The 25143-nt window shown below is 48.4% G+C and overlaps 1 long non-coding RNA gene across 1 annotated transcript; it reads left to right on the top strand.

Moving 5' to 3' along the window:
• The first annotated feature begins 17889 nt into the window (after window positions 1-17889).
• Window positions 17890-24033, top strand: LOC132420170 (uncharacterized). Its single transcript, XR_009518324.1, has 6 exons — window positions 17890-18046; window positions 18951-19066; window positions 19585-19670; window positions 20922-21115; window positions 22577-22820; window positions 22938-24033. It is a non-coding gene; the product is annotated as an uncharacterized lncRNA (long non-coding RNA).
• The last annotated feature ends 1110 nt before the right edge of the window (window positions 24034-25143 follow it).

Below are 25143 nucleotides of genomic sequence, written 5' to 3'. Positions count from 1 at the left end.
TTAATGTTTGTTTCTTAAATGATAAAAGATTTGCCTATGGAATATTCATGCAATGCAATACCACACAAATAGTAAAATCTAAAGATGTCTTAGAAGAATTTGCAATGACATGGAGAGACATCCACAATATTACAAAGTGAAAAGAAAAATAAGACCGGTTCCCAAACAATAGGAAATTCCCAAAACAATGGATGTTGAAATGCGGTTGCTTAGAAGAACGCCTGGAAGGATCGATACGGCAAGTTATGAACACCAGTGGGTATGGCTGGACGGTAGGATTGCGTGGGGTTGTTATTTTTTTCTTTTTGAGCAGCTGTATTTTCGAATTGTTTTTCTAGAAGCAACATATATTTCTTTTATAATTTAAAAATATTTACAAATGCAAGATGAATAGTGACTTAGGTCTACCAGTACAAAAAAAAAAAAAAGGACTGATCTTTATTCTCTTACATTCATTTAGTCACTCAATAAATATTCAAGTATGTGCTATGTGCTTCTGTTCAGCAGCAAGTTCAGCTGGTCCAGAATAACACTGCTGTGAAGGAGTAGATGGTGGGAAGCACTGGGAAAAGGGGTGCCGGAGCCCACATAGGGACTGGTCTCGTGCTGTAAAGGACACATGCCTTCCTTGTGACAGCCCAGCGAGCCTGCGCTTTTTCCTCCGCCGTGATGTAGCCCCCTGTCTATTCAAGGGAATCAGGCCTCCCTCCTGAATGACTCCTTGAGAGGGAGATACGGGAGCTCATACCACATGGGAAAGGACAAAGAACAAACATCTGCTGAGGACCTTTCGCCATGCTGGGGACTTTCATGCCACCCAATGAGTCCTCCCATCCACTTTGCATCTCCATTTTTGCAGATGAGGACACTGAAGCTCAGAGAAGCAAAGTTGCTTGTCCAAGGAGACCATCTAGTCAATGAATGAGCTGGAATTTGAATCTAGCTCCTTCTGACTGAGACATCATCATCCTTCTACTGCAGGACCCACTGTCTCCCTCACTTCTCCTTCACCATCGTCAATATTCTGGACACCATGTGCTGGTGCCCTGCTAAGGGCATTGTCTCAGCGATCGATGTTCTCATTTACTCTTGCCCTGAGGTAGAAGCAGGAGGGAGGTGGTATTTACCAGTGATGAATCCCAGGCTCGGACAGGTTTCTGCCTGCCTGGTCACACAGCTCTGGAGTGGAGGAACTGAGATTTGCAATCTGTCCTTCTGGGTTCCAGAGCTCTGGTCCTGAACACCCTCACTGCCTGCCTCTCCTCCTATCTTAGGTTAGACTCATCTGAACAGCATGGAGCACTTTGGGGGTAGCATTAGGGAACATAAACAAGTGTCAGCTCTTCTTTTCCTTTTCCTTGCTTTTTACAACATTTGAGGAGTCTGTAATGTGGAAAGATAAATTAGGTAGAGGAGTACAGCAAGAGGGAAGATGTAGGAGGAATGTTTGACAATTTGTCAAGCTGCAAGAATCAACACCCCATTCTTTGATAGAAAAAATTCAGTTTCTGAAAAATGAGCATGGAAGCATGGTGGGGAAAGAGAATGGAGAAAAGGCTTGAAACCAAGTTCTTGGAAGTACAGTTAAAGGAACTGGAAATGCTTAACCTGGAGAAAAGTAGTTTTGATCATTCAACTAACAAATACGTGACAGGCTTTTTTTCTGGGGCAAGAATTGTGTAAGGTGTGAGGACATGCAAATAAACAAGACAGACATGGCCTCTGTCCCTGTGGAAACCTAAAATGGATGGGATGGTCAAGGTCTCTGCCTGCAAATATCTGAAGGGGTATTGGGAAGAGTGAATGGCCTTGTTCTGTGGGGTCCAGAGACAGAGCATGGATTGTTGTGTGGATGCCCTGATGGGCAGATTTCCTCCCTGAAGATGGAGGAACTTACCCGTAGGCAGAGCTCTTCCAAGATGGATGGCTGCCTCAGGGAAGTAGTAAGCTCCCTGGCACAAGGGGAAAGAAGGTGTGAGCACTTTGAGAGGATATGGAAGAGGGACTGTTTTTGTCTGCTCAAGCTGCCAGAAAAAAATACCACTGAGTGGCTTAAATGATAGACATTTATTTATCACTGTTCTGGAGGCTGAGAAGTCAAAGATCAATGTGCCAGCCAATTTGGTTTCTGGTGAGCCCTCTTTTCCTGATTTGCAGATGGTGACTGTCTCACTGTGTTCTCAGATGGCCTTTCCTTAACGCATGTGCAGAAAGGGGTGGTGGGGGAGGGAGACAGAGCTCTGATTCTTGTGTCTCTTCTCATCAGGGCACTAATCCCATCATGAGGACCCCACCCTCATGACCTCATCTAACCCTAATTACCTCCCAAAGGCCTCATCTTCAAATATCATCACCTTGGGGGGTTAGGGCTTCAATATATGAATTGGGGGGGAGGCACACAAATATTCAATCTATAACAGGGGTCTCAGCATGAACAGGGCAGCTGGACTAGTTCACTGCAGAGAGCTCTTCTATACTTAGTTCTGTGCTTCTGTGGAAGTTGAGGGCAATATGGGCCCTGTGCTGAGGGTCAGGTGTGACTCAGGCAGCTGGAATTGGGCAGGATGAGAAAAGCAAACAGAATACCTGGGTGGTTCACCAATTATCACCCCTCTCTGCTCTGGGAGTAGAGATGCAAAGATGAGCAAAACCACTACTTGTGGTAACACAACACTCCCTCTTGTAGTATTAACTTTTTCATCTGATAAAGAGGGTGTCATCACACCCGAAAACCTATTGTGCAATGAGGATAAAGTAGGGAAATGTATGGTACAGCTCAGCACAGAGCTCGACACATAAGCACTCAGTGGTTGTGAGCTGCCATTTATGATTTCTTATAATAATTAGAACGAGTGTCTGCCATGGGGTTTCAACCAGGGTAGGGAACATATAGGAACACAGACGAGGAGATTATGGTGTAGGGCGTCCCTCTACCTCAGAGGGTGCTTAATTCTCACAAGTACCCCTCCTGGAGTAGGAATCAGGGAAGGCTTCTTGGTGGAAGGGATAATTTGAGCTGAAACATGAAGAAAGACTGAAAAAGTTGAGGGGGTTGGGGTCAGGTTATTGAGAACTAAAGGATTTTTAAAAATTTTTTTAAAAAAAAAGACAGACTGTTGGGTTAACTGGAGAAAGAAAATGGCTCAGGTGACCACATACGTATATTCACTCATTCACCTGCTCAATAATTCACCACTTCCCACGTCCCCACCTGCCACAACTACAATGCCCTCAGCTCTAAAAATCACAACTCGGACATCCCGCCCTCTGACCACAGTTCCACTCTCCCACCACATGTACTGCACAGGTCCCCTCCACCTGTTCTTCATCACACAGGCATCTCCAGCCACTGGCCCTCTTTGTTCTTCCAGTCCTTCACCCTCTTCTTCCTCATGTCTTTCTCCTTCCCCTCCCCCCAGCTGCTCACAACCACTTTTCTACTGTTTATTATGAGTCTGACTTTTTTGTTTTGTTCTGTTTTTAGATTCCACGTATAAGTGATATTGTGGAATATTTGTCTTTCTCTGACTTATTTCACTTAACATAATGCCCTCAAGGACCATCCATGTCATCACAAATGGCAGGATTTCTTTCTTTTTCATAGCTGAATCATATTCCATTGTATATATACCATATCTTCTTTATCCATTCATCCATTGACAGGCACTTAGGTTGTTTCCGTATCTTCGTTATTGTAAATAATGCTGCAATGAACACAGGAGTGAAGATATCTCTTCGAGATCTTGTTTTCATTTCCTTTGGATATATACCCAGAAGTGGAATTGCTGGATTTCCTTTGGATATATACCCAGAAGTGGAATTGCTGGATCATATGGTAGTTCTATTCTTAATTTTTTGAGAAACCTCCATATTATTTTCCACAGTGGTTGCACCAATTTACATTCTCATCAACAGTGGACAAGAGTTCCCTTTTCTCCACTTCCTCACCAACGCTTGTTACTTCTTATCTACTTGACAGATAGAGTCTAACACTTATGAGTCATGTCCTTCTTTATTACAGCTCACCGTCAAGGTCCGAAATTTCAATAACAGTCTTGCTAATGCCATGAATTCTCTTGTCCCTCTGTCTTTAGATCTCATTGGTTGAGCAAACCCCTCCCTATCTTTTCCTGTGGCTTCCTCTGCCCAGCAGCCGAACACTGCTGAGAACTGCACACCACAGGGCAGAGGCCTTCCCTGTAACTCTGGGACCCTCATATCAAATGGGCCTTGAACACTGCCCATAAACAACCACCGTCTAATGGCCACTTCAAACCTTCACCATGCTCCTGAAACCTGCTTCCTCATCCTCAGTGGTGACTCCACCTTCTACCTGACAGAGAAAGAAAACACTATTCCTTATCTTCACACACACACATACACACACACACACACACACACACACACACACACACACGCAAGCCTACACCCATCCTCTTCACTTTCCCCTCTATTTCAGCACAGGAGCTGACATTCTCATCAAAGCCCAGTTCTCCACCTGGGTTTTGGTGCCCTGCCTTCCCCTTTCTTGGGGACCTAGTATTTCTTATTATCCTTTCTTTCTCTTGGATTTTCTAACTTTACTTCTCCATCACATCTTTCCTGTTAGCCTTTAAACACGTTCAAATCACCTTGCTAAACAAAAACAAAAGCCAACTCCCTCAACCTCACATCTTCTCCAGCAACCACTCTCTGTGTTTCTAACCTCTACCACAGACCTCTGTCTCCACTTTCGCAGCTCCACTCACCTTTCCTGACAGCTTCAGCGAGGTATAACTGATGTACAATAAGCTGTACATATTGAAAGTGTACAACTTGGTAAGTTTCGCCATATGTCTACACCCATGAAACCACCACCACGATGAAGATAATGAATACCTCCATCACCCCCATGAGTCTCTTTGTGCCCCTTTACAAGCTTCCTGCTCCATCACTCACTGAAAATGCTCTTGATAAAGGTACTTGTGAGCTGTATCTCACCAGATCCAATGAAGAATGGTAATTGCTCCTTAGACATCTCAGAAATACCTCAAATACAACCCATCCAAAACCTGACTCATGAGCTTATTCCCCCAAACCTGCTCCTATTCTGGTAGCACCAGTCAAGTGCTAGTGTGAGGCAGGAGTCTAGAAGTGTCCTCGACACACTTGGACAATGCTGCATTTCACGTCCTCAGTTATCTCTGTCCCCTCCTCTCCATCTCCATCATCACTGCCTTAGCCCAAAACTCCTTCCTCAGTCCCGCACCATAGCAAGGGTCTCCCAAGAGCCAACTCTATCCACGTTGGTGCACACACTTCACCTCCCAGCTGCAGCCAGAAGGATCCTTTTTGAAAGCCAGAATGATCATGTGATCCCCACCCCCACTTAAAATACAGACAAAGACGAAAATCCATAACACAACCTACAAGGCTTGCAAGGTCTGGCCTCTCCTTTCCTCTGCACCCCCACCTTACCCCACGCCCTCTCGGTCCCTGAGTTCTCACCACACTGGCCTCTGTTCAGTCCCTTTAATTTACTGGGATTCACCCTATCACAGAGCTTTGCATATGTTGTTTCTTGTCGGGAACTCTTCTCGTTCATCCTGGCACAATTATCACCTCCTCAGGAAAGCCCTCCTTGATGCCCCTAAGTCGGCTAAATTATCTTGTCATATCTTCACTTAGCATTCTGTACCTATCTCTGTAATATGTGCCACTTGGGTGTGACTTGATTATCTGTCTGCATATCTGTTTCCCTTACAATGTCATTTCCCTCACTAAAGTCTTAGGCAAGGGAGGGGCTCTCTCTTTGCTCACCATGGTATTCCCGATGCCTGACCTGGTGGACCCAGTCTCCAGCATTAGTAAGAAAAATGTGTTAAATTAATGAGTATCTACTGTGTGCCATGCTCTTCTGTATGTTTGATTGCATTCAATCCTCACAACAACCTTGCAGGTGGATATTTTGCTCTTTATAGTTGAGGTCATTGAGGCTCAGAGAAGCTAAGAAACTTAGCCATGGTCACACAGTGGGAAGTGACTGAGCCTGAGCAAGAACCAGGTCTGTCCAACTCCAAGTCAGAGTCCTCGTCAGTTTCCCCAGCTGCCTGGAAGGGGGGAAACATTCTCATATCCACTCCCACACTTGGAGGGCCTGTGCATACCAGCTGCATTATCTCCATTCATCTTCAGAATCAGTCTCAGGTGGGTGTTCTAGCCTTTTCTAAATGCAGTAATTGAGGTACAGAAAGGTTATGTGAACGGCCCAAAATTACTCAGCAAAACAGCATACCTGGGCTTCTAACTCAGGGTAGCAGGGCTCTTTTCACTGCACCAGACACGACAGAACAGGCAAGGGAAAGCATAGCCAGGATGGAGTACCCGTAACCTCCCACTGAAGGACAAAACTGGCTTCTGGGCCTCTTCTCTGGTTCACACTTGCCAACTTGAGTCATCTTGGCTTTGAGAAATACTCATGCCTAGAATTGCTCTGTTGACCCAAGGCATCAGAGAGTTTCCAGTCGATGGGGAAGCAAAGGTAGGAGCCATGCCCCATCCCTGGTGCCAACTCAAGGAGGCCCAGTGTCAAGACAGGAGGTGGCAGCACAATCCTGGAGCTGACCTTCCACCTCCACTTAAAAATAAACCGTCTGGTCTTAGGGTGGCTTTTCAAGGACAGCCTGTGTCAGCCATCACCCTCCCTCCAGGGTACAGTGTGGAAGCACAGGGCAGGTGGGGCCCTGACTGACAGCAGTAGGTGCCCACGGGGTCTGGACAGAATCAGCCACGTTCCAGCTGGAGTAGAACCAAGAACCCTTGGGCAGTGGAGCTGCTTGGGCCTGAGCCTCCTTGCCCGCCCTCTGGTAGGCAGGAGAGGCACGTCAGCTGCAGCGGCCTGCACTAAGGGTGGGGTTCCTAGGAAGGTTTCCCTTGCCAGCAGATGACAAAACCACAATCGGAATGGTGGGATGGACATTCTGCACACCGGGGCCTCCCTGTGGAGGACCCACTAATGCCACCATGGTTTCCTTTGCTCATGCCTTAATACAAGAGATAACCAAGGACATTTCTCCAAAGAAGACAAACAGATGGCCAAAAGGCACATGAAAAGCGGCTCAACATCACTAATTATTAGAGAAATGCAAATCAAAACTACAGTGAGGTATCACCTCACACCTGTCAGAATGGGCATCATCAGAAAATCTACAAACAACGAATGCTGGAGAGGGTGTGGAGAAAAGGGAACCCTCTAGCACTGTTGGTGGGAATGTAAATTGGTACAGCCACTGTGGAGAACAGTATGGAGGTTCCTTAAAAAACTAAAAACAGAGCTACCATACGATACTGCAATCTCACTCCTGGGCATATACTCAGAGAAAATCATAACTGGAAAAGATGCATGGACCCCAATGTTCATAGCAGCACTATTTACAATAGCCAAGACATAGAAACAACCTAAATGTCCATCGATGGATGAATGGATAAAGAAGATGTGAGATACATATATACATACACACGATGGAATATTACTCAGTCATAAAAGAAAGAATGGAATAATGTCATTGTAGCAACATGGATGGACCTAGAGATGATCATACTAAGTGAAGTAAGTCAGACAGAGAAAGACAAATATCATATGATATCACATATGGGGAATCTATAAAAAAGATACAAATGAACTTATTTACAAAACAGAAATAGACTAACAGACAGAAAACAAACTTGTGGTTACCAGTGGTGGTGGAGGGAGTGGGATAAATTAGGAGTTTGGGATTAAAATATACACACTACTGTATATAAAATAGATAACCAACAAGGACCTACTGTATAGCATAGGGGACTCTACTCAGTATCTTGTAATAACCTATAATGGAGGAGAATGTGAAATATTTTTTAAAAAAGAGATAACCAGATAGAGCGATGCTTCTCAAATTATTTACAATGTACCTCAGACCTATCTTTTTGTACTACCACACTTGGATTTCAAATTGCTGCAAAATGTTTCTAAATGCTTACTCAGAACGTTGATACTTAACTCACAATGGACTGGTAACAAAGAGTGTGCAGACCAGCATATTCTATGGACCACATTTTGAGTAGCACTGGGATAGAGGACCCATTATGGGCTAAGATCTGGAGGGGGAGTGCAGGGGGAGACCCAGGAAGGAGAAAGACCGTGTTCGCTGCCCTAGAGGAGCACAGGTTACAGAGAGAGACACCTGGGTTCAAATTCTGCCATACCAGGGACTTCCCTGATGGCGCAGTGGTTAAGAATCCGCCTGCCAGTGCAGGGGACATGGGTTCGAGCCCTGGTCTGGGAAGATTCCACATGCCGTGGAGCAACTAAGCCCGCAAGCCACAACTACTGAGGCTGCGTGCCACAACTACTGAAGCCTGTGCGCCCTAGAGCCCGTGCTCCACAAGAGAAGCGACCGCAGTGAGAAGCCCGCGCACCACAACTAAGAGTAGCCCCCGCTCGCCGCAGCTAGAGAAAGCCCGCGCGCAGCAACAAAGACCCAACGCAGCCAAAAATAAATAAATTTATTTTAAAAAAAATATTCTGCCATACCAGATACTAGTATAAACTTTGGCAAGGCACTTCTGTTTTGCTGAGCCTCAGTTTCTTTACCTGGAGAATGGGGGTGGGGGTCATAGTATAGAAGGTATCTGTTGCTTCTTTCTGTTCAGTGTCTGGACAAAGATAACATCTGACTTCCCTTTGGGTTTGGGTGGGCTTATCTTTTCTCTTGGTTTCGGAGCTGGGTACATAACCTGTGTGACCAGTTAGCAGGTTCAATCACCCTACGTACAATATGCTTGGTCCAGAGATGGGCACATACCCCAACCGAGCCACTGAAAGTCTATCTTGCTGGATGTGTTAAGGGAGAAATGCTCTTTTTTTTTTTTTTTTTTTTGCGTTACGCGGGCCTCTCACTGTTGTGGCCTCTCCCGTTGCGGAGCACAGGCTCCAGACGCGCAGGCTCAGCAGCCACGGCTTACAGGCTCAGCCGCTCCGCGGCATGTGGGATCTTCCCGGACCGGGGCACGAACCCGTGTCCCCTGCATCGGCAAGAGGACTCTCAACTGCTGCGCCACCAGGGAAGCCCGAGAAATGCTCTTTTTGTGTGGGCTGCTAAGCGCAAAGAAAGCCCTTCTAAAAATGAAGCCAATACAGAAGAAAGCTGAGCCTAAAGTTGGAGAGAAAGGCTCCTGATAATAGTGTTTGAATGCCTGGACCCAGATGAGCTTCCAACGCCCCCTCCTCTCCTTCTCCCAGTTACGGTCTTTGGTCAGACTCCACTGGCTCTCCTTCTCCTCTCTGACCTCCCTGCTGACATGTGCGTCCAGGATGGGAAAGGTCCGAGAATGCAATTTGGGTCAAGTGGTAGGGACAAGCTTTGTGTCATGTCTCTGGACCTTGGCCTTCTCATCTGTCCAGTGGGGATGCTGTCTGTCTCACTCTCGAAGTTCTCTCCAGAACTTGGCACACTCATGAGCAAACATCCTTTAGAAGCTAAAAGGCTGAGTCTTGACCCAGGACTGTTGCTGGCATTTTACTTATTTCCCTGAGACCGTTATGACATGTGCAGGTAGATGGAGTGTAGAGAAAGAGCTTTGTCAAAAAGATCTGATCTCCACTTATTGTGTGCGACGCCGTGTGTGCCCATGATTCAGCCTCCCTAAGTCTTTGTTTCCCCACGTATAAAATGGAATAATAATAGTGCCTACCTGCCAGTACGTCTGTGAGAGACAAGTGATAATGTAGACAAAGCACACGGCACATAGTAGGTGCTTTAAAATGGACTTGATAATTTTTTAAGGACACCAAATGTAGGTGAAACTCAGCTAACTAACTCAGGAACGATTTCTGGTGTGTTCAGTACCATGTTCCTCTTTTGATGCTTCCTGAACAAGACATGTCCTGAAGGTGTTACTATTCCTATGAGACAGAGCATCGTCTTGATAACCTCCTCTTTCCCCTGCTCCACTCCAACCCAATCAGTTACCAAATTCTGTCCATTTAGCCTCTGCAACACCCTTTCACCAGGCCAGCTCCTCCCGTCCATCTTCCTCTTCCCTCTCCCCTGCAGCACATTGTGGGGCTGGCAGCAGCTTTGAGGAGCAGCCCCTGAAGTTCAGAAAATTCCCATGGCTTGCCATTTCCTAACAAGTAAACAGCAAATCTCTAGTAGGGACTGCAGGGGTCCCACGAACTCTTTTCAGCTTTTCTTTCTACAGCAGGTGCTACTGGTACCCCACCTGTATCCCCTCAGTGCATCTTGAACATCGCCTGCAGATTTGGCGAGGAGCTCCTGTACACACTGGTAGTGTCCTACGTCAAGCACCCACACCTCTTTGCCCAAAAGCTTTCTCTTGGCAGCAGGAACAGTCTCAACCATCTGAGCAGGATCACGGGACTGATCAGATTTGATAGACAAATACTCCAGCTTCCTCATGCCTCCGTAGGACACTTCTTTTTTTTGTTGTTTTTTTTCTGTGGCTACACTTCGCGGCTTGCAGGGTCTTAGTTCCCCAACCAGGGATTGAACCTGGGCCCTCAGCAGTGAAAGCGCTGAATCCTAATGACTGGACTGCCAGGGAAGTCCTGGGGACATCCTCTCAAATACAGTACTGACACCTAAATCCTAAATCAGCAACAGCTCTGGAGGGTACCCAAGTTAGGACACTTTCAAAGCTCAAGTCCCATCACACCATTTCATGCACCCTAAACTCTAGCCAACTTAAACTATAAACTAGATGCCCCATACATTCACCCTTCCATGTGTTTCTTCTTTCTGGGCCTGTTACCTAGAAGCGCTTCTTGCTTTCCATGGCTGTCATCCCCTATCTATTTTTCAAGAACCAGCTCGGGTTTCATTGATTCTATGATAAGCACAAAGAGTGATTGCTTAACCCTTTGAACTCAGGAGCAGTCTCTCAGGTCCCTCGGGATGCAATTTGCCCTCCAGGTCTCTTGACCATGTGGCGTCTAGGGACCATTTTCCCACCACCCCCCCACCCCCTACCCCCACTGCCCCACTTTCGTTCAGTGGCTTACTCCATGGCCACAACTAGACCTATCATCACCCAGAATGGCTCAGTCTCTGGGATCTTCAACTCCAGGTCCCCAGGGTGACCACAAACACTTCTCACCCTCTTGCTTCAGAGGCATCTGCTCTAGGAGGTTATCAAGCTCTCCAATCTCCTTTTCCCTGTCTCTTGGCTCCTCCAAGCCACACCTACCCTACCAACCCCACAAGGCTTTCCCCAAACTCACCAGTCCCTTGGCCCCTTCCACCCCTCCAATTGTACAAAACACAGTTCTGGGTCAGTTCACCCCTCAGCCTTTTTGGCTGCCTCTCCACCAGTGGCCTGAGAAGAAGGGCAAAGTCGTTAAGGGCACCCACAGGAATTATCAGGGTTGGAATCTTGGCTCTACTACATGCTCGTTGTGTAAGCTTGATCAAATTACATAAGTTTTTGGTCTGCAGGCTCCTCATCTGTAAAAGAGAAAAATAATAAAACATACTGCTCAGGTGGAGGGTTCAATTTTTTTAATTATTTATTTATTTTGGCTGTGTTGGGTCTTCGTTTCTGTGCGAGGGCTTTCTCCAGTTGCGGCTAGCAGGGGCCACTCTTCATCGCAGTGCGTGGGCCTCTCACTATCACGGCTTCTCTTGTTGCGGAGCACAGGCTCCAGACGCGCAGGCTCAGTAGTTGCAGCTCACGGGTCTAGTTGCTCCGCAGCATGTGGGATCTTCCCAGACCAGGGCTCGAACCCATCTCCCCTGCATTGGCAGGCAGATTCTCAACCAGTGTGCCACCAGGGAAGCCCCGAGGGTTCAAGTTTTAAATGCCAGAGACATGGCAAACCCTCAGTATCTGGTTACATGTTGACATTGCTTTTATTACTGCACATCTACTTCATTGGGTTGGGGAATTCAGTGAAGTAATACATGTAAGGCACTTAAACCTGTGCCCGGCACAGGGTAGGTACTCCATAAGGTTGGGGGCTCTTATCATTACTGAATTAGCTTCTTGGACTGCCTATAAGTCACCACAGCTGAGGGGTTTATAACCACAGCAGTGTATTGTCTCACAGCTCTCGAGGCCAGAAGTCTGACATTAAGGTGTCTTCAGGGTTGACTCCTTCTGAGCTTCTGCCCAAGAACCCCCTTGCTTCTTATGGCTGCCAGCAATCCTTGAAGTTTCTTGGTTTATGGGTGTATAAGTCCATTCTCTGCCTCTGCAATCTCATGGCCTTCCTTTCTGTACCCCAGCATCATATCTCCCTCTGCCTTCCTCTTGTAAAGATACCTGTCATCATATGTAAGGCCCACCCTAAATCCAGGCTGATCTCATCCTGAGGGCCTTAACTGAATTACATCTGCAAAGACCCTTTTTTCCAAATATGTTCACTTTCATAGGCTCCACAGTTTAGGACTTGGACATATCGTTTCAGGGGCCAGCATTCAAACTTCCACAATGATCATTAAAAATAGTTTCACGGGGGCTTCCCTGGTGGCGCAGCGGTTGAGAGTTCGCCTGCCGATGCAGGGGTCATGGGTTCGTGCCCCGGTCCGGGAAGATCCCACATGCCATGGAGCGACTGGGCCCGTGAGCCATGGCCGCTGAGCCTGCGTGTCCGGAGCCTGTGCTCCACAACGGGAGACGCCACAACAGTGAGAGGCCCGCGTACCGCAAAAAAAAAAGAAAAAAAAAGAGTTTCATGGGAGAGGTGGGAGTGGAAGCCAGATTGCAAAGAAATGAGACAAAGGGCAAAGGGAGAGAAGGGAAAACAGATTTTTTTTTTTAAAGACAAAGGGACTACACTACCCAAAGCAATCTACAGATTCAATGCAATCCCTATCCAACTATCAATGACTTTTTTTTTTTCTTTTTTGCGGTACACGGGCCTCTCACTGTCGTGGCATCTCCCGTTGCAGAGCACAGGCTCCGGATGCGCAGGCTCAGCAGCCATGGCTCACGGGCCCAGCCGCTCCGCAGCATGTGGGATCTTCCCGGACCGGGACACGAACCTGTGTCCCCTGCATTGGCAGGTGGACTCCCAACCACTGCGCCACCAGGGAAGCCCTCAATGACATTTTTCACAGAACTAGAACAAAAAATTTCACAATTTGTATGGAAACACAAAAGACCTCGAATAGCCAAAGCAATCTTGAGAAAGAAAAATGGAGCTGGAGGAATCAGGCTCCCTGACTTCAGACTCTACTACAAAGCTACAGTAATCAAGACAGTATGATACTGGCACAAAAACAGAAATATAGATCAATGGAACAGGATAGAATGCCCAGAGATAAACCCAGGCACATATGGTCACCTTATCTTTGATAAAGGAGGCAAGAATATACAACGGAGAAAAGACAGCCTCTTCAATAAGTGGTGCTGTGAAAACTGGACAGCTACATGTAAAAGAATGAAATTAGATCACTCCCTAACACCATATGCAAAAATAAACTCAAAATGGATTAAAGACCTAAATGTAAGGCCAGACACTATAAAATTCTTAGAGGAAAACACAGGCAGAACACTCTCTGACATAAATCACAGCAAGATCCTTTCTGACCCACCTCCTAGAGAAAGGGAAATAAAACCAAAAATAAACAAATGGGACCTAATTAAACTTAAAAGCTTTTGCACAGCAAAGGAAACCATAAACAAGATGAAAAGACAACCCTCAGAATGGGAGAAAATATTTGGAAATGAAGCAACTGACAAAGGAATAAGCTCCAAAATATACAGTTCATACAGCTCAATATCAAAAAAACAAACAACCCAATCCAAAAATGGGCAGAAGACCTAAGCAGACATTTCTCCAAAGAAGATATACAGGCTGCCAACAAACACATGAAAGGATGTTCAACATCACAAATCATTAGAGAAATGCAAATCAAAACTACAATGAGGTAACACCTCACACCGGTCAGAATGGCCATCATCAAAAAATCTACAAACAATGAATGCTGGAGAGGGTGTGGAGAAAAGGGAACCCTCTTACACAGTTGGTGGGAATGTAAATTGATACAGCCACTATGGAGAACAGTATGGAGGTTCCTCAAAAAACTAAAAAATATAACTACCATATGACCCAGCAATCCCACTACTGGGCATATACCCTGAGAAAACCATAATTCAAAAAGAGTCATGTACCACAATGTTCATTGCAGCTCTATTTACAATAGCCAGGACATGGAAGCAACCTAAGTGTCCATCAACAGATGAATGGATAAAGAAGATGTGGCACATATATCCAATGGAATATTACTCAGCCATAAAAAGAAACGAATAGTCATTTGTGGTGAGGTGGATGGACCTAGCGACGGTCATACAGAGTGAAGTAAGTCAGAAAGAGAAAAACAAACACCGTATGCTAACACATATATATGGAATCTAAAAAAAAAAAAAAAAAAAACAATTCTGAAGAACCTAGGGGCAGGACAGAAATAAAGACACAGGCGTAGAGAATGGACTTGAGGACACAGGGAGGGGGAAAGGTAAGCTGGGACAAAGTTGGAGAGTGGCCTGGACATATATACACTACCAAATGTAAAATAGATAGCTAGTGGGAAGCAGCTGCATGGCACAGGGAGATCAGGTTGGTGCTTTGTGTCCACCTAGAGGGGTGGGACAGGGAAAGTGGGAGGGAGATGCAAGAGGGAGAAGATATGGGGATGCATGTATATGTATAGCTGTTTCACTTTGTTATACAGCAGAAACTAACACGCCATTGTAAAGCAATTATACTCCAATAAAGATGTTAAAAATAAATAAATAAAATGGGTAACCAACAAGGACCTACTGTACAGCACAGGGAACTCTGTTCAATATTACATAACAACCTAAATGGGAGAAGAATTTGAGAAAGAAGAGATACATGTATACATATATAAAACTGAATCACTTTGCTGTACACCTGAAACTAACACAACGTGGTTAATCAACTGTTCTCCAATATAAAATAAAAAGTTAAAAAATAAAAAGACGGGGGGGGTAAAGAAATGTAGATAATTATTGACAGAGATTTGGTGAAGAAAAAATACAAATAGAGAGGGAGCTGGAGGGGGGCTAAGTAGAAGAGGAATTTTTGTTCCTCTTTTAAAATATGGTAGAAACTTGAGTCGAGGTGGGGGGAGGGGGAAGGATAACAGAGAAAGGGGAAGACCTTGAAGACGCAGGGAAGAGACGGGAGGGACAGTGGAGCAAGGAGCAGGCCCCAGAACAGGGTCACCTTCAACACATCAAGTCTAAACGGATGACTCAGTAAATCCAGGGATGGGTCAGCCACAGACTGACGGCAGCCACAGAACAAGTCAGAACAGACACATCGTTGGAGGAGAAAAGGCTGAGCCAAGGAACCACCAAAGACAAGAGAAAACATAACCAACAAGCCTCTGGAGGAGGCTGAGACTTAAAAGGGCTGAGTCAGAGATCATCCGCTGGGCAGTTGATGGGGCACTTTCTGCAGCTTCTCATCTGAAGCTCTGACTACTGCTGCGGGGGCAGGCAGAATTATGATGCCCCTTGCGTGGAAGAAGAAACTGAGACCCAGAAAGGCCTTAGGGTTACTGAATGACACACAGGTGACTGAGGTTACCAAAGGACACACAGAGCCCCCCGGTGAGGAGGCCGGGAGCCCAGGGAGGGCCTGGGGCATCCTCTATCTGGACACATGAAGAGACACCCTTGAGGCCCCGCCCAGAAGTGGGCACTCTTTTATACAGTCGCCCTTTTTCCACTCTCCTCCCTGGGCTTCTGAGATAGTCTTCCTGGTTTTCTACCTCTTGGATCTTTCTCAAGAGACTTTCCAGAGTACTGCTTCTCCCTCCAACCACTTACAGATCCAAAACTGGATTCACCTTACTCCGCCCCAGACTCCTCCTTCCGTGTTCCCTACTTGGTGATTGGCACCACCAGCCACAAATCTGCCTCTGCCTCTCCCCGACATCCTGCCAATCACCAATCGCTGTGTCTTCTGCGTCCTAAGTACTTTGTGAGCCTGCCCGCTCTCTCCATCCCCAGGCCTTGCCGCCCTGTCTTGCCTGAGCCCTGACTGTTGGCCTCCCCAGTCCATCCTCCAGACTGCTACAGCCTGAGTCTCCTAAATCACAATGATGATGTCCTTGCTCAGGCATTTAAAGATGGCTGGCTTCCTACCTCTGTTGGGTAGAGCACAAACTAGCATTCAAAGCCCTTTATGATCTGGCCCCCGCCGGATTCTCCAGCCTCAACAACCCTGAACACATCCCACCCTCCAGCCACACCTACAACTTGCCATTTTTCAAATGTTCCGCACCGTTGTCTAAGGTTATTTCTACTGCCTGGAAGATCCTCCTTCCCACCACCATCTGCCTTAAACCAGCTCAGGTATCTACTCCCGTAAGAAGCCCTCCTGACCCTCCATCCCATGGGGTTAAGCCCTCAATGTGCACTTTTCCCCACTCCTCTTGTCACACTCTCACACTCTACAGTGATTGTTTCCCTGCCTGTCTACCCATCAGATGTGACAGAGATTCCCAGGTGGCCAGGGGAGAGTTCAGGACCTGAAGCATGCTTGTGCTCAGTTACTATTGGCTGGACTGTGTTGATTGTCACAGTGTATACCAATCTACCATACTTTGTCATTTACTTACACATTGCTCTGTTATTGCCACTTTTCCCCACAACGCATAGTCAGCTCAAAACATCCTTAGACAAATGCGGGTTTTTCTCCTTTCCATTATTTACTTGGAATGTATTCCCCAAACTGCTTTTACTTGGCCAAAGGTTATACTTAAGTGTGTGGCTTTTAATAGGCATTGCCAGATAGTTCTCTAGAAAGATTGTGTTGATACATATCACTACTAAGTGTGTGCATGGATCCCTGCAACACTGTCAGCACTGGGTTTTACTATTTTCATTCATATTTACTACTTTAACAGGTATGATTGGTGATGGTCTCTTCCTTCAAGGAGCCTTCTCTAGTCCTAGAGAGGCAGCTATAATCCCATGACAGAAGGCAGCCAAGGAGACTGTGGGAGCCTAGATGGAGTGGAGGTGAGGCCTAATCCAGGTGGTGAGGTTCAAAGAAAACTTTCTAAAGGAGATGACACCCAACTTGGACCCAACCAGTTGACGTTTCCTCTCACCTTGCCTTCCACAACATCCTGACCTGCTTTGGCTTTCCCAATCTTTTCTCCACCAGTCTTCATTCATCTCCTGCCATGAGGCTCCCATGTCCAGAGATAGCAAAGTACAACAGCTCAATGGGAATAGATATTTTTCCCATCTCACAAATGAGGAAACAGGTTCACAGGGACCATGCAGCTAGTGAGGGATGGGACTAGAATTTGAACCAAGCCCTATATGATTGTCCCTGGGCCCATGCTCACCCAGCTACCTTCACTGAGAAGGGAGAAGGAGGACACTTCCTGGAAAGACTATGTGCCAGGCCCCATGGAAGCCACTTCTCACCTATCACTACATTCACAACAGCCCTGCAAGGTAAGAAATACCAGGCAGAATCTACAAAAGAGGAAACTGAAACCCAACAACGACCTTTCCAAGGTCACACAGTGGGGCAAGTCCAGTGGGACCCAGAATGTCCAGGAACATAGACTCTCCCTCCTAGGGAGGGCTCCCCACCCCCACTTCCCTACCACACTCATCTCAGAAGGAGCGACACCAGCTGAACAGTGTGATAGGTTGAATTGTGTTCCCACCAAATTCATATGTTCAAGTCCTAACCCCTCGTCCCTTAGAATGTGACCTTATTTGGAGGTAGGTTCTTTAAAGAGGTAATCAACTTTAATGAGGTCATTAGGGTGGGTCCTAATCCAATATGACTGGTGTCCTTATAAAAAGGAGAAACTTGGACACAGAGACAGATATTCCAAGAGAGAAGGTGAAGTCACACAAGGAGAAACTAGACAAGGAACACCAGAGGCTACCAGCAGCTAAAAGGCCTGGAACAGATCCTGCTCTCACAACCCTGAGAAGGAGTCAACCCTGCCAACACCTTGATTTCAGACTTCTAACTTCCAGACTGTGAAACAACAGATTTTGGGTTTGTTTTGCTTGTTTGTTTTTTTAAGCCACTGTTTGTGGTACTTCGTTACAGCAGCCCCAGGAAATGAACACTAAGAGAAAACTGCTACCCACCCCAAAAAGAAGAGATCCTGAAGATATTTTTGAACACATGATTGTTGTGATTTTTAAATTGCTAATGTTTTTATTATTATTCTATATTTCTACTGAAGAAAATTTAGAAAGGATCAGACAGTATAAATAAGAAAATTAAAACCACATGCCCTCTTTGGAAGTGAATTCTTGGAGGGGGCGGGTACACACATGCCCTCTTATTTTACTGTTTACATTTTATTGAATTTCCTTTTAGTCTCTTTTTGCCCCCTTGCAGTTACTAGAATCTCCCTTGCAAGGCTGCTGTGATGCTTGACTGAGAGACTGGGTGAAGTTCTTAGCACAGGGTAGAGCGCCCAGTCCGGCACTATCTACGGTACATAGAGTGCATATTTATATAGACATTGGATTCATGCTGCTTTATAACTTCCCCTTTTCACTTACCAGCACATCTTGAGTGTTTCCTCATCTCTTTAATGTCCTTCAAGAGCATGATATTTAATTTCTGCACAGCCTCCCACCTGTGAATGTGGCATCATCTATTTACCCAATTCCCTCTCGTTGAACATTTCAGGAATTTCCAATTTTCCCCAGTTATAAATAAGACTGGGATGAAAAAAATCTTTGATTTTAGGGTACATCCTGGAAGTAGAATTGCTAAATCAAAGCATAACTCTTTTAAAAAGCTTTTGTATATAAAATAATGTGCAAAAGTTCCCGCAGAAACGCGGTATAATTTATCTCCTCAGCAGAGAAAAGGGCACTGACTTCCCCACGCTTTACCAACATCTGGTGTTTTCATTATTTTTTTCTCTTGACCAATTCTATAGGTAAGAAAAGCCGGAATCTCCTTTTCATTTGTACTTCGGGATTTCTAACATTTTCATGAGGTTTTTGTATTTCCTCGGTGAATTACGTTAATCATCCTTTGCTTGTGGTGTCCCAGGTCAGTTCCTTTCATTGTTACGGGTTTAGCAGGACTTGAAAGGGCTGCTGCAGATGGGGCCCCGAGCAGCTTCCTCCCCGCCCTTCTCACCCTCCTCTTCCCACATTCCCATCCTCAGAGCTTTCCTCTGCTCCCCAGGGAACCTCTGTCATTCAAACTAGCCCTTGCTTTCCCTGGGAAAGCATCTCTACCACCTTTTGCTGCCTTCCCCCACCCCCACGTCCCACAGCCCAGCACGTTCACCCCTGAAATTCCCCAAGGAGGCCCAAAACCACAGGGGACCCAGACTGAGCCCTAGAGCAAGCATCCCAGCCCTGCTCTGCTCTGGCCTGAACACAAGGAGATGGTGAGCAGTTCAGAGGAACAGTTGTCCCCAGGGGAAGGCCTGGGAGAGCAAGGCAACAGTGTGAGGTGGGAGAAAGCATGCTTTGGATGTCTTTTGGTGTTCGATGTCTTTGTAGCCCAGAGCTCAAACCCCAGGTCAGCCACTGGAAGTCTGTCAACTCACTATCTTGCAGGGTCACAACGAGGGGAAAATGCAACGTGATGTGTACGGCACCAGGCACAAAAGCCGGTTGCGCTGATGACAAACCCCAAGGATCAGGTACTGCTTCTCCGGGAGAGACGGGCCTCGGAAGGGTCCAGTTTGCACTTGCGGCTGGAGAGGGAGCGTATCAGGCAGAAGGCACAGCCTGAACAAAGGCTGGGAGGCCAGAGGTGGGGCTGAGTAGGTCATGTAAATGGAGGGTCTCAGGGCACGGAGGAGGCCCCAGGGTCAGTAGTCGGGGCTGACAGGGAAGCTCGGACCTCAGCTCGGGCCGTGGAGAGGGCCACGCCTGGCTCGGGAAATCTCGGTTTTCCTTCCCACCCGTCTCCAACTTCACTCCTTCACTCCCCCCGGGAAGACACTTGTATGTACGGCGGTCGGGCCCCACCCTGGATCTTGAGGGCAGACGAGCCTCGACCGGAGTGATCAGTGCCCGGGGGGCACCCCGAGGAGAGTGGCTAAAACTGAGAGAGCTTCCCAGAAGCAGCCTTTGAGCCAGGTCTGGGGGTGCGAGTTGGTCAGGCGCTGGGAGGGCGAGGCAAAGCGGGCACTGCGTGCATAAGGGTCGCCTGGACCCCGACTGGCCGGCCAAGCCTGGCTCCGGGGATGGTCTGCGAGCACCACGAGGGTGGTGCGCGGGGGAGGGGCGGGATGCAGCAGGTGCCCAGAGACGCCCGGGAGGCCCCGGGCCGGCGGGGTGGAGGGAGCGGCAGGGGAAGGGAGATGGGGGGAGGGGAGATGGAGGGAGGCCGACGTCTCCCGCCCCGCCCCCGAGGGCTGCAGCACGTAGCTCTCGTCGCTGGTCTGCTGCGTGTCCCGGCAGGTACAAAGGAGGAGTTGCGGCGGAGCGGGGCCTGCCCGCTACCTACCGCGCTGCCCCCCCACCAGCCCCGCCAGGGTTGGGGGGTGCCCCACGGAACGAAGCGGGGGGCGGGGTGGGCAGGAGCCCAAGAGCACACCGTCCGGGCCAGGTTGGTCTCCTCCACCCGCAGCTTTCCCTCCCGCGGCCTCCCCAGGGCCCCTACGGCCCGGGAAGGAGGCGGGGTCCTTGTGTGGCCGACTGGATGTCTGAGGCCCAGACAAAGGGACCGCCCCGGTCCCACAGGGGTGGGGGCGAGGCGACTAGTGAAAGGCACGATCCTGTCTTTTGCAGGAGAGAAGCGAGGCCAGGGCCCCCTTTGTACTTGCCCCGACCTCACCCCCACCCCCAGTGTGAGGATGGGGACTGTGCCCCAGGCCCTCTAAGCGGAATTTGATGTACAAGAGCACTCAAGTACACAAGTCTGCGCTCCGGAATGTCTTATCTAGGAGTCAACCCAGATGGAACTGTCTCCAAGCAGCTCTTTACGCAAGATCGTCCAGTCCACATCAAAGGAAGGGAGAGGCGCCGATAGAGGTTAGAGGGAGACCAAAGCCTTCTCAAGCCATCCGTGGCTCCACCTCTGCACGTACCATGCCCAGAGGATGCCCTCGTGGGCGCTCACAGTCCCGCAAACACACAGGTAGCCCCGCCCGCGCATGCGCCTGGGTGTTGTCCCCACAGACCCATGTTCCCATCTGATTTCACACATGCACGTGTACGTTCGGGCTCCCCAGGAGCCACCCAGATTCTGAAAGTCAAGGAGGGCTACAGAATGAACCCTAGAATGATCCTTTGGGATTATCGCTCCTGTTCACTCCCCAGACCCTCACTTTGTCCTCCATGCAAGGCAATCCTGCGGCAGGTGGGAGAGGAGAATTGGGCCAGGCTAGTTGGAGATCAAAAGCACTTTGGGAGGGAATGTCCTCTGGATGGGAGCGGCTGCCCTCTTCCACCACACCAGCCCAGTGCGAGGGACCTCCCATCCCCCATCAAAGCAGGCCAGAGGACCACCCAGGATAGGTGTGAAAGCCACAGAAGAACAGGAAGCTAAGAGACTAGGCCCCCTTGCGGTTGTAGGGGAGGCGAGGGAGTGGCTGCCTCACTTCTCTAATCATTACAGTGGGGAAGAGGGCTGTTCCCTGTGATTGGGGCCCCTCCAGTTCTGCCCTTCTGCTTTGGAGCTGATCAGCAGACCGAGGGAGTGGGGCCCTTGTGCTCACATACACACACACACACACTCCCCCCACCCTTGCAACCTGGCCTAGAGCCCCCATTCCTGGAGGAGGAACCCTGGGAGCAGCAGACAGAAGCTCTGAGGCAAGGCGCCACATAGCCTGGTATAGTCTCCCCTCTGTCAGCTAGAGAGGAGTGAGACCAGGCCCCTGCCCTGCGGGTGTCTAGACCATGAGTAATAGGCACGTACACACATGCAGGCGCCGGGCTGCAGCCCAGGTGCTGAGGACTCAGGACCAGTGTTCAGAGAGGGAGGGAAGACCGCCCCCCCATCCAAACAGGCACAGGGCTGAGTACACAGGTACCCTCAATACTATCTGGTGACGGAATGAAAGAACAAATGAGTGGGTGAATTCAGTGGATAAATGAATGAGTGTCCGAGGCCATTAATTTATTTGGGTGGAAAAACCTTGGCATGCCCAGGCTGGGACTTTTTGTGGATCGTCACTGGTCTTGCCCTAGTATGTGTCATCACGCCAGCAGGCTACAGCTCCCCCAGGGGCCAGAAAACCCTTTGCTTGAGCCCCAGCCTAAGGCCGGACATTCACAAGGTGGCCAAGCGGTGCTCGCCGCCAATCAAGAACGGGTGTTGATGTGTCCACCTCCCCACCAGACTGAGAACTCTTCACAGGAGTCTTCAGTATCCGGCTCAAATTCCTTCCCATCCTCCACCCCAGTGTCCCCTCCAGTGAAAGGCCAACTGTGCCAAAGGAGAAGGACCTGGAATGAAGGCGGGCCTGGCCACTTCCTGGCTGGGTGGCCTTAGGTAGTCATTTCTCTCTGCGAGCCTTAATTTCCCTGTCTGAAGAATGGAGACAAGATGCCTTCTTTGGAAAATAAAAAAGGCCTTCTTTGCTTTGCTTTACAGGATGTGGGGTCACCTGCAGCACCACCCCTCTCTGAGCACCGTCACTCAGCACCCAGCGTTCTTTGTTCACCTACACACCTCTTAGCCACCACTCCCTTTATATCTGCCTTTGTACCTGAACTTAGCAGTTCCCCAAGGACAGGAATTGGGGCTCCCTCTGTCTCTCTGGGCCCTCTATTGCCCAGCAATGCCCAACACATGGTGAAGCACGTGACAGTGAGTGGAAGAAAAGGGTCCTTGAATGGTAAGTGATGAGTGAAAGCATTTTGTTAACCAGGCAGGGCTGTGCAAATATGAGGGCTTTGGTCATTATGACAGTAATTTAAATCATAGAGGTTCAGGACACGAACATATCTTACAGGTTAACTGAATCCTCCCGTTAGACGGATGAGGAAACTGAGGTCCAGAAAGGACTGCCAGAGATCACTCATGGAGGATGTCCTGCTTGAACCTCAACTAAAAAAAAAAAAATCTCCTAACTCCCAGGGGAGAAGGGATTTCTCCATGGCCCCTCCCCCAGGCCATTCTCCTCAGACCACGCCCCCTCCCCTGCCGGGCTCAAGCCGGCACAGACACAGGGAAGCCCAGAAGGAAGGGCCCAGTCTTCCTTCCTCCCGTGACTGCCTTCTTCCAGACAGCCGAGAGTCCTGAGTGTATCTGGGGTTCTTGAGGGCTGAAGATGACGAGGTGCTGCTGTAAAGAAGCTGTGAAGTCTGAGTTTGCACTTCAGTGGAAGGCAGCGGCAGTGACAGCAGCGTGTGGAGGGGAAAACTGGAGGCTTAGCTCGGAAGCTCCCAGTGGAGCCGGGGGCAGTGGAATCAGCATGGACTCCAGAGCCAGGCCAACCTGGTTTTGACTCCTGACTCTGACGCTCAGCTGGGGGGTCACTTGGCAAGTTACTTCATCCACAAGCCTCAGTTCCCCTCACCTGTCATATAGGAATACTAATCTCTACCTGACAATATAGTTGAGATGATTCAATAAGAACATAAGCAGAAGTGTCTGTTATGGACTGAATGTGTCTCCCTAAAATTCCTATGTTGAAACCCTAACCCCTAGTGGGGCTGTATTTGGAGATGGGACTCTAAGGAAGTATAATAATTAAGGTTAAATGAGATCATAAGGTGGCCCTGATCTGATAAGGATTAGTGTCCTTAAAAGAAAAGACATTAGGGAATTCCCTGGCACTTTTTACTGTGGTTAGGACTCCGTGCTCTCACTGCCGAGGGCCCGGGTTCAATCCCTGGTCAGGGAACTAAGATCCCACAAGCCGTGCCCGTGCGGCCAAAAGAAAAGACACTAGAGAGCCTCCCCTCCACCCCCCGCCCCTAGTGCAAACAGAAGAAAGGCTATGTGGCGGGTGACATGGCAACAAGGCCGCTGTCTACAGCCCAGGCAGAGAGCTCTCACCAGAAACCAACTATACTGGCACGCTGACCTCAGAGATGCAGCCTTCAGAACAGTGAGAAAATTAATTTCTGTGGTTTAAGCCCAAGAGTCTGCAGTCTTTTGTTATGGCGCCCAATGTAATACAATGACTAAATAAGTAGGAGGCCATAATGGTTCTCCTTCTTGACATCTCCAGTTTCCCCTCTACTCTCAGGATGGAATAAGGAAAGAGCCTGCTGCTCCTTCCCCCACAGTTCAGAGGCCACTGGAAGGAAGGTAGTGGTGTCGGGGGGTGAAATTGGTACCCCCAAGATATCCAAATCAAATCCCTGGAACCTGTGAGTGTTCGTGTATCGGGCAAAAGATGTGATTACGGTAAGGATCTTGGGAAGAGGAGCTTATCCTGAATTGTCCAGGTGGGTCCTCAGTGTCATCCCAACTGTTCTTTTTTTTTTTTTTTTTTTTTTTTCAACTGTTCTTATAAGGGAGAGGCAGAGGGCTGGAGAGAGGAGAAGACATACATACACAGAGAAGGAAGCACTAGGACAGTGGGAGATTGGAACCATGTGGCCACAAGTCAAGGAATGCCTGCAACCACCAGAAGCTGGAAGAGGCCAGAAGCAGATTCTTCCCCAGCGTCTCGGGAGGTAGTGGGGCCCTGCCAACACCTTGCTTTCAGACTTCTGGTCTCCAAAACCGTGAGAATACATGTCTAGTTTTGTAAGCTAACCAGCTTACGGTACAGCAGCCACAGGTAACTAAGATAGGGTTATGGGTCCTGCCTCCAACTCAGCCAGCCCCCTGCCTCTGTACCTTTCATTTCCTAGCCACACCTGGACCTGGACCCCCCAGGCACTCGCCCACTAAGCCCTAAAGCCCAATCCTAAGTGGGATGGGACACCTGCCACCCACAGCGTAGGCTGAGTCACAGCTGCCACCTGAATCCACTGGACTCGGCACCAGTTCTCTGCGCCATCAGACCCCAGTGGGACTGGGAGGTGGTGTGCCTCCCGGGGCCACGTAGGGGTAGTGGGGAAAAAACACTAACTTGGGAAAGTCAGGGGGTCCGTATTTAAATTTTGCCTCTCTATGAACTTGAGCAAGTCACTTGAGCTCTCCAGGCCACAGTTTTCTCATCTGCCGGGGCCTGGATTGAAGTGCATGATTTTCCTGGGCAT

This window comes from Delphinus delphis, chromosome 1 (assembly GCF_949987515.2).
Source record: "Delphinus delphis chromosome 1, mDelDel1.2, whole genome shotgun sequence".
Lineage (NCBI taxonomy): Eukaryota > Metazoa > Chordata > Mammalia > Artiodactyla > Delphinidae > Delphinus > Delphinus delphis.
This window is presented reverse-complemented; position numbering and strand designations above follow the sequence as displayed.